The following is a 17,340-nucleotide window of genomic DNA, read 5'->3' as shown; positions in this document are numbered from 1 at the left end:
GGACGGAGTGATTAACTTCACTAGTTAGAGTGAAGCAGAGAAATATTTATTAAGGTGAAACAGTGATTTAACAAAACCAGTAGTGTGATAAAACCAGTGGTAAATGCGATAGTGTTTACAAGATTCGATGTCAGGGTACACTCTATTATTTACTGCACAGAGGACAGGGTCAGACAGAACTGTCAGGGAGACCCTTCCGTTGAGTCACGAGGTTCAGAAAGGACCCCCTTGCTTTCTAAACTCCTTCTCAGAGAGGAGTCTAGGTGCGGCTGGATCCAATCCTAATCCCAGACTTGGTCAACGGTTTATGTCTAAAGGATTATATATGCACAATTAACCCTTTACATTACTTAGATAAAACTTCAAAGTTTAGCATGCTATTAGTCACTTACCGAAACTCTGTTGCGGCAAGGATTCCCTCAGCCTCGAGGAGTAGAACTGGAAATTTGTTGCGGCAAGAAATCTCTCAACCTCGAGGAGTAGAACCTTCAGTGAGCATCCTCACGAAAGGGGAGATCCTGGCGTGCAGCCCGCTGCCATACAGGAGAGCTCAAAGAGGCTCTTGGGCTGTCCACTATTTATACAGTAAGATAATTGACCTATAGTCATATTTTCATGGCAACAAAATTTCTAAGTCCCCTCTCCAGACAGTATTTTGACTATGCTGCCAGCCATCCCCCAGAGACCGGGTGCAAGTTATCACAGCTGCTGTTGTGATGGCCGTGGTGGCCAAGGCCGGGCAGGAGCCAGGGGGAGGGGGGGGGCAAACCAGGGAGAGCACACCACCACAGAGCCATTTCCTTCTCAGATCTCGAGTCAGGATAGATGTAACTGAGTTCACAAATCAGAACTGCTGATTTGCCCTGTGTTAATGTCCAAAAAGAGGCATTTTGCTAAAACCACAAAGGTTCTGCTAAAAGCGCAGAAATACTGTCAGTGTTTAAACTTATCAGACAGAAAGGTGCTCTTCTAGCTCAGCATTAAAGGGCAAAGACAGTTGGGTGAGATCTCACTTCAGAGGTTGCATTTCTCTTTCTCGATAGAAGAGAGCTAAAAGCTCCTCGGTGGGTCCACATCCTTGCTGGTAAGACCCAGAGAGACCCAGTGAGATCTTTAGTAAGCTATTTTTCTTGTACCAATTAAAGATAATTTTCCTAACAGAGACTGTGATGACAGTTAAAAGCAATAAATTTAAATATTTTACAACAATCTTTTTCACATCTTAATACTCAAACAGTAAGAGTCACGCTCTTGAGGGCTTTGTAAGACAAATACATCCTAATTCTTTGGGGAGTTGTTGGAAAATTGATAAATGGGTTATAACTGATGATGGTGAGCAAATGCAAGAAAAAGTAATTTTCTTGGTCTGTGACTCTGACTACCATTAAATCAATTAACCTGACCTGCAACACCTCCTCTGGCACCCTCTTTCCCAGTGATGAACTGTTGATTACATCTCTACCCTGTCACTTTTAGCGACCTAATAAAGCCTCCTGTATTCCAATTTAAAAAACACTTTCCAAGTAAAAACTGGTCTGAAAAGGAGCTAGAGGTAAAATTAGCAAACTTACATTCCCAGAATTCAATAAAAAGGGGGTTATTCTAATTAAATCCTGTACCAATACTGTTGATGGTACCAAAGCTGTACTGATCAAATTGCCAAAGCTCCAGACAGTTAGACTTGAGCTCTAAAAGCTGTCAACTTTGCAACAACTTAAGGTTGTCCCTTCCCTCATGCGTGCCTCCCCAGGTATTATCCAGAATATACCATGTCTATGGGTCAGAAAATGCGCAGCTCAACTGTTTAATGAGATAGACTGTTTTCCATTCCTCCAGGTTTCCTTTCCCATGTAAATCCAGGGGGTCAGAGATTCCTGGCTGCATCTCCTTCATCACATTCAGTGTAATCGGTGATAGACTGGCAAATATCACACAACTATTTTACTGAAAATTCCCTGGATCTTGAGCATCTTGCAAGTGCTTCAATACCCTTAGAGAGGAGACACTATATAAATGCAAATACTGACTATTCCCATTTTTTCACTTTCCCTGACAGGAAAACACTGCTGTTTTGCAATACTTTGGAAATACGCATTTCTGCCTGAAATATGAAGAGGACTTCTAAAAATAAGTCAATATCACAGTAAATAGAATAACAGCCAAGAATAAAATCACTGTGCAAAAGCAGAGATTTAGATCTGGAGGAAACCAACACCGGTGGTCAAAAATACTTGTAGTCTTTAAATACCTTAGTGAAAAATAGTTGCAGTCTTTCAAAACCACGATGCATTCACATACTCACTCACATGCTTTAGAAATCTCAGAGTTATTCTAGAGACAGGTTTAGGTGCTTCTGTACATTGATCCTAAAACAAGCTTATTTTGGCCCTGTCCATTACAAAATTTGGATCACTTTTGAGCAAGAATCAAGTTCTTTGGTTACTGTTAATGCAAAATATTACACCTAATTACTCCATCAAATACCTCATTCTGATATATAAGTAAAAAAGTCTTCTGAGAAGTGGTTATGTACTCAAGTATCCTGGCCTCCTGCCCAGAGACAGGGTGCACCACCGGGTGGCTGGGGAGTCATTTAGTTCTTCAAAGAAAAGCTGCAGTAAATTCACGGGGGGTGCATCATCCCTCTGTACTGCAAATATTTGCATTTGTGGTTTCTGCATTCCTGCAGGAAGAGCTAAGTATTCTTTTTTTTTTTTGACCATGAAACGAGCTGCATTTTCTCTATTGGAATTTATCTCGTAAGTCCTGGCCCAGCATTTTTTGAATTCTTGGCTTTTTTTTCTCTTTTCCATGATGTTTCAGCACTTTTAAAAACCTTGCATGTAATTAGAGCGTGTAATGGCAGAGAGGTGCAGTGCTGCTAGCAGCCTCCCCTGGAATGTGGTGGAAAGATTCATTATCGCAATCTCTCAACATATTGGTGGATAGTGGCTACTAGATCCTAGATAAGATATTTACTTGGAAACAAGAAATAAGATCTTAAATCTCTTTCTTCAAGGGCAGAGCCAAGGTCACATTTGAAGGGCTAAGATACAGGTTCCTTTCTTCTCCCATTCCCCTCCCCACACTGGATGATTTCCTCTGCGATTTAGTTTAATGGGGTCCCATACGTCCCGCAGCCTCAGCGAACCACTCATCCCTAAAGCTCATTCTTGTGCTCGAATTAATATTTGTTTCATTAATTTGGCAGCATCTGCACAATGCTCAGCTACTATTTGGGCAGCACAGGAAAAAACACGCTGCAACCCCAGAGAAGTCAAGTTGAGGCAAATCATATCTGAGTCAGATTTAATAGGACTTAATTGGACTTCTGATTTGTTTACACTTCATCACACAGTCAGTTTCCATTACGATCCCTCTTTATTTCCTCCTTCTCTAATTCCACGCCATTCTCTTACCATATGAAACTATTATCAGAGTTAAATACTCCAAGATTTATTTTTTTTTTGCAATTATGTTCAGTGCAGGTGTGAACAGCTTGCTAACACACCTAAGGGAAACAATCTAAAACACACGTGAAGTTCGGCAGCTAATTGTAAGTGATCTATAGCTTGCAATCCCCCCTCCCATAACATGCATGCATCTTACAGATGTGCCATGCCTGTCCCTGGACTCTCGTTCTCTTCCATACACATGAATTTTACTTTTAAAAAAAGAAATAAAAATTACGGTTTAAAAACCAGTTATTTTGTGTTTGGAGCTGATTCACAATTTTTAACAAGGCTTTCAGATTAACGCAGATGGCTCTGGAGCTAGATTTCCTGTAAAGGTTTGCAGGAATGTATCGGGAATGTGCTGTAGAGAGCACAGCATATCCCAGCCGCAAGAAACCCAGCCAGCCCAGGAGAACGGCAGCAACCAGACGTTTTCCAATCAAACTGCCCCTTATTTTACCCTGATTTACTTATTTACCTTCCACACGTGCTGCGGCTGCCCTTCTATTATGCCAGACTGCCCCTTTCTCTCTGCTTCTCCTCCACTGCCACTTACAGACTCCTGTGGCTCTTTGAATCGCGGGCTGTCCCCCCTTCTTTCACCTCCCCGAAACGTCCAGCCAGATCCAGCCTTCACCTCTGCATCACAGGCGGCTTCCACCAATGCTGGGTTTCAATTTCCTCCAGATGACAAATTTCAGCCCAGCCCACCAAACCCACCCCCTGCCTCAGCTCTTGCATCACGAGCTGGGAAGCCCTTCTATGCTCCAGACTTCATAAGGGATGTTTGCACAGGGAAGTGGCAGTTCTATTCCCTCCCTCCTTTAAGTCCTGTTTCTTTTGCAGCTTTTCCCTCTTACGTGACAAAAAAAAAAAAAGCAGCTGTTTGTGTTGGGGGAAGCCTTTTTCTTGAGCTAAATCCTTGCCTTTGCTGGAAACAGCTTTTTCAGTTTCTCCAGCGGCACTGAAATCCCCCCGGAGTCAATAAAACTTCTCTAAGGATCATTTCTGCTACCAGGCTTTGGGTTTGTACCTAAAAGAAGCATTTAGACTGCCTTTGAAGAAGTTTATTTCTCTTAAAATACGAACAAGATTCTATATATAAAATTCTAAGTCCACGCAACTTTTTATAGGTATGGTTCTTGAAAAACAAAAAAAAAAAAGGGGGGGGGGGGGGGGGAAGAAGACTTTTTTCCTGTATAATTTTGAGATAAACACTGAATCTACAGGTTAATCCTGAAAACGGTCTCATGAGTAACTTGATGCAAATACTGACCTGTTTGGGTCACATAAATACAGTGGTAACAAAGTAAAAATAGGCTGGAATTTGCAGAATCTGGGCTATTAGATCAATAGCTAAGTGAGGCCGGGACTGCCTGCTCCTGTTTGTTGAACACACAGCACAAAGCAGCTTTCTGCTCCCGCCAGAAGCCTCCAGGTGCATCTCCAGTAAGAGTGAACAATAACAACGGATCGCTGGTGACATCTGGAGCGATGTCCCTGCCTCATCGACTCTCCGTCACGCTTTACACCTCAAATCGGGTTTGAAGTTTTAAAGCTGGAGAAAATGTGCGAGCGTGGCTGGATACACTCACATAGATAAGGTAATGGGCAAGAAGTTAGAGGACTTCTCTGTTTCTGGTAAAATTTGCGATCTTTGTAATTCTGTCGTAACTTAGTTTACTTGACATTCCTGCTTAGAAATACTTTCATAGGACTTAGTTTACTTGACATTCCTGCTTAGAAAGTGCTTTCATAGAATCTCACAATGGTTTTGGTTGGAAGGGACCTTAAAGACCATCCAGTTCCAACCCCCTGCCCTGGGCAGGGACACCTCCCACCACACCAGGTTGCTCCAAGCCCCCTCCAACCTGGCCTTGAACCCCTCCAGGGATGGGGCAGCCACAGCTTCTCTGGGCAACCTGGGCCAGGCTCTCACCACCCTCACACCAAACAAGTTCTTCCCCACATCTCATCTCCATCTCCCCTCTTTCAGTGTCAAACCCTTCCCCCTCGTCCTATGGCTCCCCTCCCTGATCCAGAGTCCCTCCCCAGCTCTCCTGTAGGCCCCTTTTTAGGTACTGGTTTTACTCCTTACTGTGTTTACACTTACAGAAATACGATTTCATCCTTTATTTACTACCACCACCAGGTAACAGTGGACCAGCAGAAGACTGACAAAAAGGTTTACAATCTCTTTATGGTGATATTTTCAAATTTTGCGGAATTTTGTTTTCACCCACAGAAAAGGCAGTAAAAAAGAAAGGGAAAACACTGTTTTACCAGATCTTGAGATCAAGGAGAAATTACATGTTCAGACTAAGTGATTATTCACAGAGAGATACCCCTGAAAGAATCACCGCAGATTAAAAGACATTATTAAGTCTTGGAATGGGCTGCCCAGGGCAGTGGTTGAGGCACCATCCCTGGAGGTATTTAAAAGCTGGGTTGACACAGCGCTTAGAGACATGGGTTAGTGATGGTTTTTATTAAAGTTAGGTTGATGGTTGGACTAGATGATCTTAAAGGTCCCTTCCAACCTAGGCAATTCTATGATTCTAAGGTTAAAAATGCCATCAAGGTGCATGCAGAGGCTGCTGAAATAATCCGGTGCTTAAGAGCAGGGACAAGTTTAGGTCCTACTGCTTCCAAGGGATATTGTTATCAACATAGCAGTGTCCCCTGTTACCATCAGAAGACCTTGCTACCTGCTTTTCCTCTGGCTGTGAAGCAGTATACCCTGACCACAGAGAAAAAGAAAAATGAAATATAAAACACAATAGAATTTAAAACTCAGCAGATGGAGAGTGCTATTAGTGCTATCTTGCTATTGATGATGTCCAGTTCTTTCAATCAGCGTGTGCAGGTGTCAACAGTGGCAACAATGGCAGCAGGGCATGATAAACAACCTGACGAATGCTCTGCATGCCACCGCCATGTCACACTGGGTGACGCTCACCAGTCGCTGCCTGGAAGCACAAATCAGACTCCGCTTTATAATGGAACCTGCAACATTTGTTTGGCATCCTCGGCACTGAAATATAAAACACAATAGAATTTAAAACTCAGCAGATGGAGAGTGCTATTAGTGCTATCTTGCTATTGATGATGTCCAGTTCTTTCAATCAGCGTGTGCAGGTGTCAACAGTGGCAACAATGGCAGCAGGGCATGATAAACAACCTGACGAATGCTCTGCATGCCACCGCCATGTCACACTGGGTGACGCTCACCAGTCGCTGCCTGGAAGCACAAATCAGACTCCGCTTTATAATGGAACCTGCAACATTTGTTTGGCATCCTCGGCACGTGAGTTTGAGGCAGGTGGCTTTACTCTGAGTTTTCAGCTTCTGGGGACAAGAAGGAGATGAGGCAAAGCAAGGCAAGAGGAAGAGAGAGGCACAGCTTCTTTTAGGAAGGCAGTGAGCAACTCGGTGTTTCAGGCCTGAAACTTACAGCTGGACCATGCTGCAGCCATGCTGCAAAGCTGGCAGACAGAATCACAGAATCACAGAATCTTTACTGTTGGAAGTGACCTTTGAGATCATCAAGTCCAACCACAAAAAAAAAAACAGAAACAAAACAAACAAACAAACAAACAAACAAAAAAAAACGCCCCAAAACCAACCAACCAACCAAAAAATAAACCACAAAGACACAAACCAACAATCTCAGGCACTAGAGCGTGCCCTGAAGTGCCACGTCTACATGTTTCTTCAATACCTCCAGGGATGGGGACTCCACCACCTCCCTGGGCAGGCTGTTCCAGTGCCTGATCACCCTCTCATGAAAGTCATTCTTTCTAATATCTAATCTAAACCTCCCCTGCCCCAACTTCAGACCATTTCCTCTGATCCTGTCATTATTCCCTTGGGAGAAGAGGCCAACACCCACCTCTCTACACCCTCCTTTCAGGTAGTTGTAGAGGGCAATGAGGTCTCCCCTCAGCCTCCTCTTCTCCAAAGTAAACATGCCCAGCTCCCTCAGCCTCTCCTCGTATGACTTGTTCTCCAGGCCCCTCACCAGCTTGGTGGCTCTCCTCTGGACACACTCCAGCACTTCAATGTCCTTCTTGTAGTGAGGGGCCCAGAACTGAACACAGTACTCAAGGTGAGGCCTCATCAGTGTCCACAGCCTTGCCCAAATACGTGGCCACAGCTTCCTTTCTGCTGGCTAACATGGCTTCAGGTTGCTAACCACTGGGACACCGTGACACAGAAAGCCTGTACCCTCGGTGGTATGAGTGCAGGGGACTGTGTAAGGGGTTAGTTTTTCTCTGAGGGACTATACTCAGACAGACATCACAGTTGTCAAAAGCCTAATAGGATTTTTAAAAAGGATTGTACAATGCAGGGACTCACAGTTACATTAGAGATAATAATGACATGTTTTAGGAGGCCATAAAAACCCCTCCAGCTTCAGAACAGAAACCAGCCATCAAACCTCTCATGGTCACAGACAAACTTCCCCGTGTGGGCTTCTTATTTCAAAACTGCCAAGTGCCCAAGATTTATGCCTTTTCCCTCAGAAGCCACAAGCAACAGCCTCACTCATATCCAGCCTCACTGTATCGTACGCTGACCTGACTCTGAAAGACGACACGGAGACAAATATAACTTAACTACTCCTTTTTGCTATAATCTCTGATTACACACCTATCTGCAGCATTTCGCTGGATTCCACACAAATGAGGGCCCTGGAGATGTGAAGCTCTCTGTGTAGTCCTGGCCATGCCTGGCCAAGCACAGGAGAGCAGGATGACAGGAACTCGGGTTTTGCTAACACTTCTGCCGCTTCATGCCCTGAAGAGTGCACTGAGAAACTTAAACAATAAATAATAAACTCTGAAATGCAATACTTGCCATGCAGTCACTTCCAAAGGCTGGGAAGGATGTCCTGAGATCAAGCCAACTGTAGCTCAGAGTTACTGCAGGGGCACAAAAATTGGCTGAGGACCAGCACTGGGTTTTTTTGGAGCAGCTACTGCTTAAGACGGGGAGAGATTCCTTCTCCTGGAATTTCAGCATCCTGAAGTCTCTGCTAAGGCCTTAAAATCAAAGCCTCCATAACCTCTTCCACATTATAAAGGTGGTTCAGACAATTAGTGAGGAAATTTTTCATACCTCTTCTCTGTTCTCAAGGCCAGGTTGGAGGGGGCTTTGAGCAACCTGGTCTGGTGGGAGGTGTCCCTGCCTATGGCGGGGGGGGTGGGTTGGAACTGTGTGATCTTTAAAAAATCCCTTCCAATCCAAACCATTCTATGATTCTAAGATTATTTCTGAGGTTCTCCCTGAAGCAGGACCTGATTTAATAGGTAGTTTTGAAGTCGGAGGAGCACTCTACTCCTAGGCATAAACAGAACGGTTGGATATAAATTAGAATAATCATATTTGCCAGAGAATACAAGAGAAGGAAAATTCACAGTCAGAGCTGGAACATTATTGCACCATATGCTTTCCAACAGCCAAGCACAACAGGGTCCCTCCGCAATCCTTGCCTTACTGCACTCTGTTGTATTTCCACCTGGAATGACATATGGCTCTGCCTAAGAGAGAAAAATCTTCCTTTTTCTTCTTTTTTTCTGATGTAAATGTAATTTCCCAGCTTTAAAGGAACATTTGATTATGAAACACACTCAGGCCAAGGATTAAAAAAAAAGTTCCTATCTGTTCCCACTAATGACAAAAACAGGGCCATTGACCTGTTGGCATTATGACCAAATAAAGTCTTGAAAGAACGGCTTGGATGCTACTTTGCCTCATGCATCACTGACAAAATTCTCTGCTCTGCAGAAATCTGATGCCTCACAGTTACGTCAGGAACACTAAAGAGTACAAATTCTATTTTTTAGCTCCCAGGGAGCGCTGGGGGAGAGAGACATCATAAAAATCAGCCTTCTGCTTGTAAAATGAAAAACACTGCTTTGTAAAGAACTGACCATGAGCAAATATTCAGCATCACAACAGTTGATTTTACCCCTGATTACAGTCAGATTTTGTAATGCCATTTTTTACTGTGCACACATTTATCATGATGGTAAACTGCTCATCGCTGCTGCTAGATAAGGGAAGAAGTTATCTTAGAAGATGGGAGTCCCTACAAGATTAAAAGACCACAGAAAAAGCTCTTATAACTGTCCTATCATCACTCGGTTAACAAAAAATATTTAACAGTGGTGTTATTGTAGTGGTAATGCTTTTCATCTCCCTACAGTAGCTCTGAGAGAGTTATCTTCGATAATTTGTGATTGAAGAGGGCTATATTGAGTCACCCTTTCCCCCCAACCAAAAAAAAAAAAAGTGCCTAAAGTTGATTATGCCTCACCATAGTTGTAGTAATAATGGAATACTCTGGATTTGCTTCATCAGGCTGGATTAATATGATATATAATTGTGGAGGGTTGTTTCCCCGCCATGTTAGTGAAGGTGCTCTTCTGGCCATCTCACCCTGCATGTTATCCCTGTGACCCATCACCTCAAAGGGGCACATGTGCCTTGGCTGGCTGTAGGCAGAGATGAAGTCTGAATGCCCCAGGCAGCTGAGCCAACCGGGCTTCGAAATGTCAGCTCCTCCATCCGAGAACAGAAAGCCCTCACGGTAGCTTTACCAACCTGTCTGCCCAGTCTGCCTCAATTTGGGAGCTTTCAGCCTTAATTTGTTTGCTTCCTGAGTAATAAAGATCCAGAGATTCCTTAGAGACTTCAAACCCTTTACACGTGGGCTCACCGGGACTGCTCGTTCCTGACAGATCTTCTTGAAATTGTGTTTATTTCCGCATTGGCTTTGCTCGGGGCAGCCTTATTGCATTGCCACTTGCCCTGTGCCGTTCTTTTCAATCAATTACAAAACATTTCCTGCTCCCAGATAAACAAAGGTGACCTCCCCAGTGCAATTTGGCAGATGTTCTCAATGTAGCAAAGTTACCAGAAAGCTGAGTGGTAGCCCTTATTTAATTCATTGCAGAAAATCTGCCTGAAGCAGAAAAACAATTCATTCCCTGTACTTTCCCTTCCTCTTCGTTTTAGCACCAGAATTGAATGAATGCAACAGCTAAACTTTCTTGAATCTTTGGTAAAACATAGCTGCTTCTACATCCACATCACCATAATTAATGTTATAATTTAAAATAATAATATTTAATTATAAGAAGCACTGTAATAACAAATTAGGATAAGGTAGGGAGGCATTATAAATTTCATTCACAAGCACAGACCTCATAGCAAAGAATTTACATAATTTTTCAGCAATGTCTTTCATTCATTTCCCAAAGTCAGCTGCCTAATTTATGAGACCAACCCTCAACTCTAAACGAGTTACCTTCTTGCTTGTTTGGTGTATGTAGACAAGCAAGTGTGTTTCACCAGCACAAATGATCACACATTCCATTTTAAATTTACACTGGTCCTTGCAAAATGCTCATTTTTACAGCTTGGGTTTTCAAAACCAGTCATTTTGGATCAAACTATTTCAAACCCATGACAAGAGCGATCTCACTGATTTAAGGAGAAAGGAATAAAGGCAACACAGAGACAGTACTTTTGAAGATCATATGTGCTGCTTTCATGTGTTAGTATCAACACTGGATATTTTGCAAACCACTCAGTGAAATAGGAGAAATAACATCATGTGGCATATTCTACTCGTCATTCAGTCACAACAAATCACAGGCGATCAAAAAGCTGAAATGCCTTCCCCAAGTGCCTGTCGCCCTTCATTGCTATGTAAAGCCTCCAATGCAGACATCTCTCTTAAATGCCTAATATTTTGTGAGATGGACCTAGGCATGTCTGAAGTGCAGGCAAAATCTGAAGAGATTGCTTGAGTAGCCGATGCCTAATATTAAAAAAATAATAATAATAGCTAAAGAACTCATCATCTTTCTCATTAATAGTTTTAAAAGAATTGTGTGCCATTGAGGAAAAACCTATGAAGAAAAGTTTAAGTCACACTTAATATATAACTACATACCCTAGATTATCTGAATTTCAAGATGGATTTGAGTTTAGTCAAGCGTTCAAACCCACAGGCTGCTTGAATTGAGAGGTTACAAAGTTAAAAAAAACCTATGGTGACAGACTAAGAGAACTTTCAGCTTTAAAAGCAGTGCTGCCCTGGAAAATCCCAAAAGTTTATAGTGAATTTATTCATCGCCTTTCAAAAATTATTATACCATGCAGCTTCAACTTACAACTCAGAGGATTTTCATTCCACAGTCCTGAAAATCAACACAAATTTTGGACTTTTTCTACTCTGTACGAGGTCTACTGGAGTAAGTTTCACAGATTTTCTAACTGTATTGGTCAGATATCCCTTTGCTGCCATAAGTACATCCATCACAGGCTTTTTATTCATATGGAAATATCGACAAGCAGAAGATTCACAGCAGTATTTTGAGGTAAATGGCCTGCAGCTTGCTTGATGAAAAATTTGCAGGACTGGTCCCTGCTAGTGGTCCAAAAATTATGCCCATCATCGGCTGAAAAGAACCAGTTGCCTCATCAGTTATCTTGTATCAGCAAAAATTTTTCTTGTGGAGTGGCTTAGCAATAAAGTTGCATTTTTTCCTTCTCATGCATCACGGCTAGAAATGAGACCCAAAAAGTTAATCTACCAGAACGTGGATAAATATGCCATCTTCAGAGGTGTTAATGGTAGGTTAGCACAAGCGCAAATGATAAATAAAACATCTTTGTCAGCGACACGGGCATCAGGATCGAGTGAACCCTCAGCAAGTCTGCTGAGGACACCAAGCTGTGTGGTGCAGTTGACACGCTGGAGGGAAGGGATGCCATCCAGAGGGACCTGGACAGGATGGAGAGGTGGGACCCTGCAAACCTCATGAAGTTCAACCAGGCCAAGTGCAAGGTCCTGCACCTGGGTCAAGGCAACCACAAGCACAAATCCAGGCTGGGCAGAGAATGGCTGGAGAGCAGCCCTGAGGAGAAGGACTTGGGGGTGTTGGTGGATGAGAAGCTCAACAGGAGCTGGCAACATGCGCTGGCAGCCCAGAAAGCCCCCCACACCCTGGGCTGCATCCCCAGCAGTGGGGCCAGCAGGGCCAGGGGGGGATTCTGCCCCTCTGCTCCGCTCTGGGGAGACCCCCCTGCAGGGCTGCCTCCAGCTCTGGGGCCACCAAGAGCAGAAGGACATGGACCTTCTGGAATGGGTCCAGAGGAAGCCACGAAGGTGCTGGGAGGGCTGGGACCCCTCTGCTGTGAGGAAAGGCTGAGAGAGTCGGGGGGGTTCAGCCTGGAGAAGAGAAGGCTCTGGGGAGACCTTAGAGCCCCTTCCAGTCCCTCAAGGGGCTCCAGGAAAGCTGGGGAGGGACTCTTGATTAGGGCCTGTTGTGGTAGGACAAAGTTTAATGGTTTACAACTAAAAGAGAGGAGATTTAGATTAGACAGGTGTGAACAACACCGGCATAGAAGCTATATAGTAAAGATAATTCGGTGCCACCTCTAAGTTGACACACACCATGAGAAAAGACAGACATTATTAGCTCCAAAACCAGACCAAACAGGTTATCTGGCTTTCAGGTCAGAGCTGCCTTCTGCATGGCTAACCTGGATGACAGCAGAGAACGTCCTGCCTGCCCACACAAGTCCATGTATGAATAACCTTTGGTAACACCCATCCTCTAAACCACTTAATGTTATCAAAATTAATTTGTATAGACAATGGGACCAGTTACAGCCATCACAGCTTCTCCTGCACACAGGTTTTATCTAGCAAAGCAATCTTTTTCCCGTTCCAACACATTTTACTGAATGAGGACTCTGGTTTTTTGTACCCTCGATGCAACAGTAAAGCAATAATTGGTACAGTTTGGACCTTTTCACAAAGCCTACACTTTTACTCTTTCCAAAGTTTTTCAATCCTCCAAAATTTTCTGCTGCCTACTTTTCCTTACACTGCTGTAAACACAGAACAATTAATCACTGACCAGAAATCATTTTAGATTCTCCTAGGCTGTCTCGCAGCATATGAAAAAAAATCAAGTCAGCACAGAAAGCAGATACAAAAATAATATATCACTTTGATTTCACTTATGTCCTTAAACTGTGTGCCGAACAGAACACAGCCCTTGGGCTGAGCTATTTCTATATACTCAACTTTTATTATTCAGGCACAATTTACTTGACTCTATTGGTTTGTTTCTGTGAAGTTTCAACCAGAATGGGTTTCGTACAACATTCTCAATATCCATGGCTGAAGGCAATGCTGTGGAGGAGAGAATAAGGACAGTAATTGCTCTAGAAGTACAAAAGGCGGCTCTGCTCTGAGTAAAAAAACATGTTGGAAAAGGACTGGTTAGCACCTGTAAGAAGATTTTTGTGGGTAGTGTACAAGCTGAGAGATACTTTGCATAAAAGTCATTATTTTTAAATGGAAAGGAGGTTGTGTAAAGAATAAAATGCCCATAAAGATGACAAGCCAGTAAACATGAGGGTTCATGGGTTTTTAGGGAGCCTGTTAATTTGGAAACTATCCAACAGTTTCATAAGGTTTGTTTTCCTGCACAGATTGGCATAAATTGGAATGCAATAAAATACACGGAAAAACAAAGTTAATTTCAATTATATTTGTAGGATCATGGCTGACCACCAGCAGTGGGAAATAGTCCTAAAACTGTCTGTGTGCATGGTCAAATAAATTATCTTGTTTCGAATATGGGCACTGACAAGACAGCAAACACTTAAGTTTACAGCCAATTCAACGTGAAGTTGCTAAAAAAACAAAACCACCTGCAAGCCAGAATTACCTAATCATGTTCCCACTTTCTGCTCCTTCCTGAGTACTTGCTCTTGCTATTTCAATATCTTAATGATACTGAAGGCAGATTTTATGTAGTTTATAAATGGTTAAACTGTAGAGAATCTTCTTTTAGAGAACAAATGTAGCTATTTTAGCAACCATCCCAAAGGGTTTCAAGGACTTAGTAAGACTAAGAAAGGGTGTATGTGGCCCTGAGAACATGGTGACCTAAGACAAGGATGCAATAAATATGGACATTGTCTGACAAACAGGTGGTAGCAGAGAAATCATTACTTTCAATGAGCAATTAAGCAGTTAGAATGTTTTGCCAACATGAAAAGTGAGCCAAAGGCCAGGTGAAGAAGATTAAGTTTGAGGAAGAAACAACCCTTACTCAAAAGGACTACCAGAAGGCACAATTACACATGCCCAAAAGCTTATTATAATATGTAAATGAATTCCCAGAAATTGAATGAATATGCTAATGTTTTCTTGGAATTATATTGAATATGTATACCTGTTGTGTATAAATTTAATTTGACAGCAGTATTCAGTGTGCACAACAGGAGGAGCGCCGCAATAAAGAATGCCTGCTTTCCAAACTTTGAGTCTTAGAAAGTTTTATCTGCCGGTTTGCGGTAAAATTAAATGCATCCGATTGCATTAAACTTTACCTAATTGAATAAAATCCTGCAAGTTCTCCTTGGGCAGAAGCTTTGTTGGAAGAAACAGGACAGTGTTTTTCCACACCTGAGGCTGGAAGGGGCTCCTGACAGGGGCCGTTAATTCTGTATGGCCAGTAGGGCCATTTATTCCACCTATAGCACTTTATATATAACAACATGCTTGCTCTAATAGTTTGGTTTGACATCCTTTTCTGATCTCCAGTCCTTAGGAAGTACTACTGTACACATTTTCCTTTGGTTTGATCCCAGAAGTTGTTGCTTCCAGAGAAGCCATCCACGTGCTCACTCTGCGCTTGACAGCTTAATTAGTAAAAGGCGGATTTCTAAAAGGTGTTTTGGGGTGAAAGTCTGCATTAGAAACGCGAAGTGCTCTTTCTGCTTCAACTCCTTACCCCGACAGAAAGTTGTTTTTTTTTTAAAGGGAGGCGACGCCACCTCAGCGTCCCGACAGGGCGCCCATCAGTCATTTAACCGCTTTTTTTAAAGAGTCGCTAATGAAGGGTTGTGGCACCCAGCCTGACTACCTGTTCAAAGCAAGCCATCAAACCTGAAATTAAACATCCCGTGAGGTAAAAACCTCCTCCTCAGCAGCGGTAACATTCCCCCCCCCCCCGCCTTCCCTCCCTGGCTGAGGGGAAGGGACGGGGCTCCACCTAACGTTTACCCGAGAGCTGACAGAACCTGGGAGAAACCGCCCGATGGCCGCTGCCGGGACTCTCCTCCATCTCCTGGAGCTCACAAGCCACCGGAGAATTCGTGAAAGCCCCTGTGATGGCGGGGGGAGGAAGAGTGGCAGCGGGAAGGAGCAGGCGGCGGCCGGTGAGGGGAGAGGCCCGCCTGCCCCCCCTCCTCAGCGCACCTCAGGAGCGGCGGGGGATGCTGGAGCCCGGCGATCTCGGCTGGTTGCCGGCTGAGGTGGAAGCCAGAGCCGTCCGCCACGATGGTGAGTGTTCCCGTGGGGAGGAGGCGAAGCCAGCCCGCCCTCGGGAAAGCCGGGCTCTGCCCGCACCTTAAGGGAGGGGAGGGGGTTGGCGGGGGTGGGGGCGCGGTGGCCATCTTCCCCGCCGAGCCCCTCAAGGCGCAGCGGGCTTGGGCACAGGGTGTCGAGTCGAGGCAGTCCACTTGGCCCTCGCCGGAGCATGATACTTTTTTCCAGAGTTTCTATTTATTTTATCTCGGCCCTGGGGGCTGGCCGAGGAGGCGGTGGGGGGAGAAGGCTGTTCCCGCCCTCCCGGTGCTGACAGGAGCCCGGCGAGGCGGCGGCGCTAAGGCGGTTCCGGCCGCAGCTGCGGGACTCGGGCACCGCGGAGCTTATTAATTAGTTTTTATCTCCCCTCCATGCTTTTTTATTAGAAGGTGGACGGGTGGGGAGGGTGCCGCTGCTTCTCTTTCTCTCCTCCTTTTGCAGGTGCGGGGAGTGCACCTCGTCAGCATAGCTGACAAGGTTTCTGTACGTTTCGCCTACCTGTAGCGAATTCAAGTGTCAGGTTTGGGGTAAAAATCTTGATCATCAGTGCTTATTAGTGTAGGAGATAAAAGCATTGCTTCCAAAGAGGCTCGGGAAAGGCTGTGAATGTGTGTATTACATATGCAGTGCTGCACTGATGCTGAGGTCGGACGGTCTGACCTGAGTCACTTCAGCAGCATTGTCAAATCAATCTGTTAGAAATACTGCCCGCACAGAAATACTGGTCTGTGGTTTTTTTTTTAATTATATTTTTTTTCCCCCTTAGCAAGCCTGGCCCCTTCTTTTAAATCACTGCAGTCCTGGTAATGTGTTTCACCTGCTTGGGGTCCCTTTATTCTGGTGGATCGGAATTTACCAGCCTGTTTCTGTGATAAACTGGTGGTTGCACATCCTTGCATTTCTTGATGATGAATGCTATTGCAACCCTTTCCTTTTTTTTTTTTTTATTAGTGTAATCTTTCTTTGTATTAGTAGTAGTGTTTCCTGGAATGGACATTCTAGTTAGTTATGTCAGCTCTAATGAGTGTTTTCATTTTTCTTTGTTTTTGGAATATGTATTTCTGAATCGAAGCTCTGTAATAGTTCCTTGCAAGAAGAATTTGAGCATCTTTAAGAGAAAGAGACACCCTGCAGGAGAGAAAGGTGGAAGGCTCCGGAGGCGTAACTGACAGTTACGGACATGGACTACCCAAACTAGGTTGGTTAAAAGGGGCAAGGTCATTGTCTGGCTATAGTGGCCATGAAACTTGAGAGTTTTGGCAAAAGCGATGTTCTGCTTATAAAAAAGCGGCGATGTGTCTCCCTTCTACAAGTACTGCTTTCATCTCCTTCACTTTTTGCTTGCTGTTGCACTCAGAAGACCTTAGTCCCTCTGCAACAAGCATTCCACAGCAAGATAACTTTGATGCAGTTGCTGCCTATCACAGCAGAACAGAAACTCTGTAACAACTTGTTATAGTTAAAATAAAAAAACTAAGT

General features: G+C 44.0%; 1 protein-coding gene and 1 long non-coding RNA gene across 3 annotated transcripts in view; one reads left to right on the top strand and one right to left on the bottom strand.

The window, feature by feature from the left end:
- The window catches only part of ST8SIA5 (ST8 alpha-N-acetyl-neuraminide alpha-2,8-sialyltransferase 5), an 86,707-nt gene extending 82,694 nt beyond the window's left edge, over positions 1–4,013 (bottom strand). For both annotated transcript variants that reach the window (XM_014959839.1, XM_014959840.1), the window contains exon 1: positions 3,934–4,013. The gene's annotated coding sequence lies outside the window, so the exon portion shown is untranslated. The remainder of the gene's footprint in view (positions 1–3,933) is intronic.
- Positions 4,014–15,586: 11,573 nt separating this feature from the next.
- On the top strand, positions 15,587–17,340 carry LOC106898543. The gene is made up of 2 exons (XR_001413940.1): positions 15,587–15,837; positions 16,934–17,340. It is a non-coding gene; the product is annotated as an uncharacterized LOC106898543 (long non-coding RNA).

The sequence above is a fragment of the Calidris pugnax genome, unplaced genomic scaffold, assembly GCF_001431845.1.
Source record: "Calidris pugnax isolate Ruff unplaced genomic scaffold, ASM143184v1 scaffold474, whole genome shotgun sequence".
NCBI lineage: Eukaryota > Metazoa > Chordata > Aves > Charadriiformes > Scolopacidae > Calidris > Calidris pugnax.
Note: the sequence above shows the minus strand (reverse complement) of the source record. Positions and strands in the feature narration are given on the sequence as shown.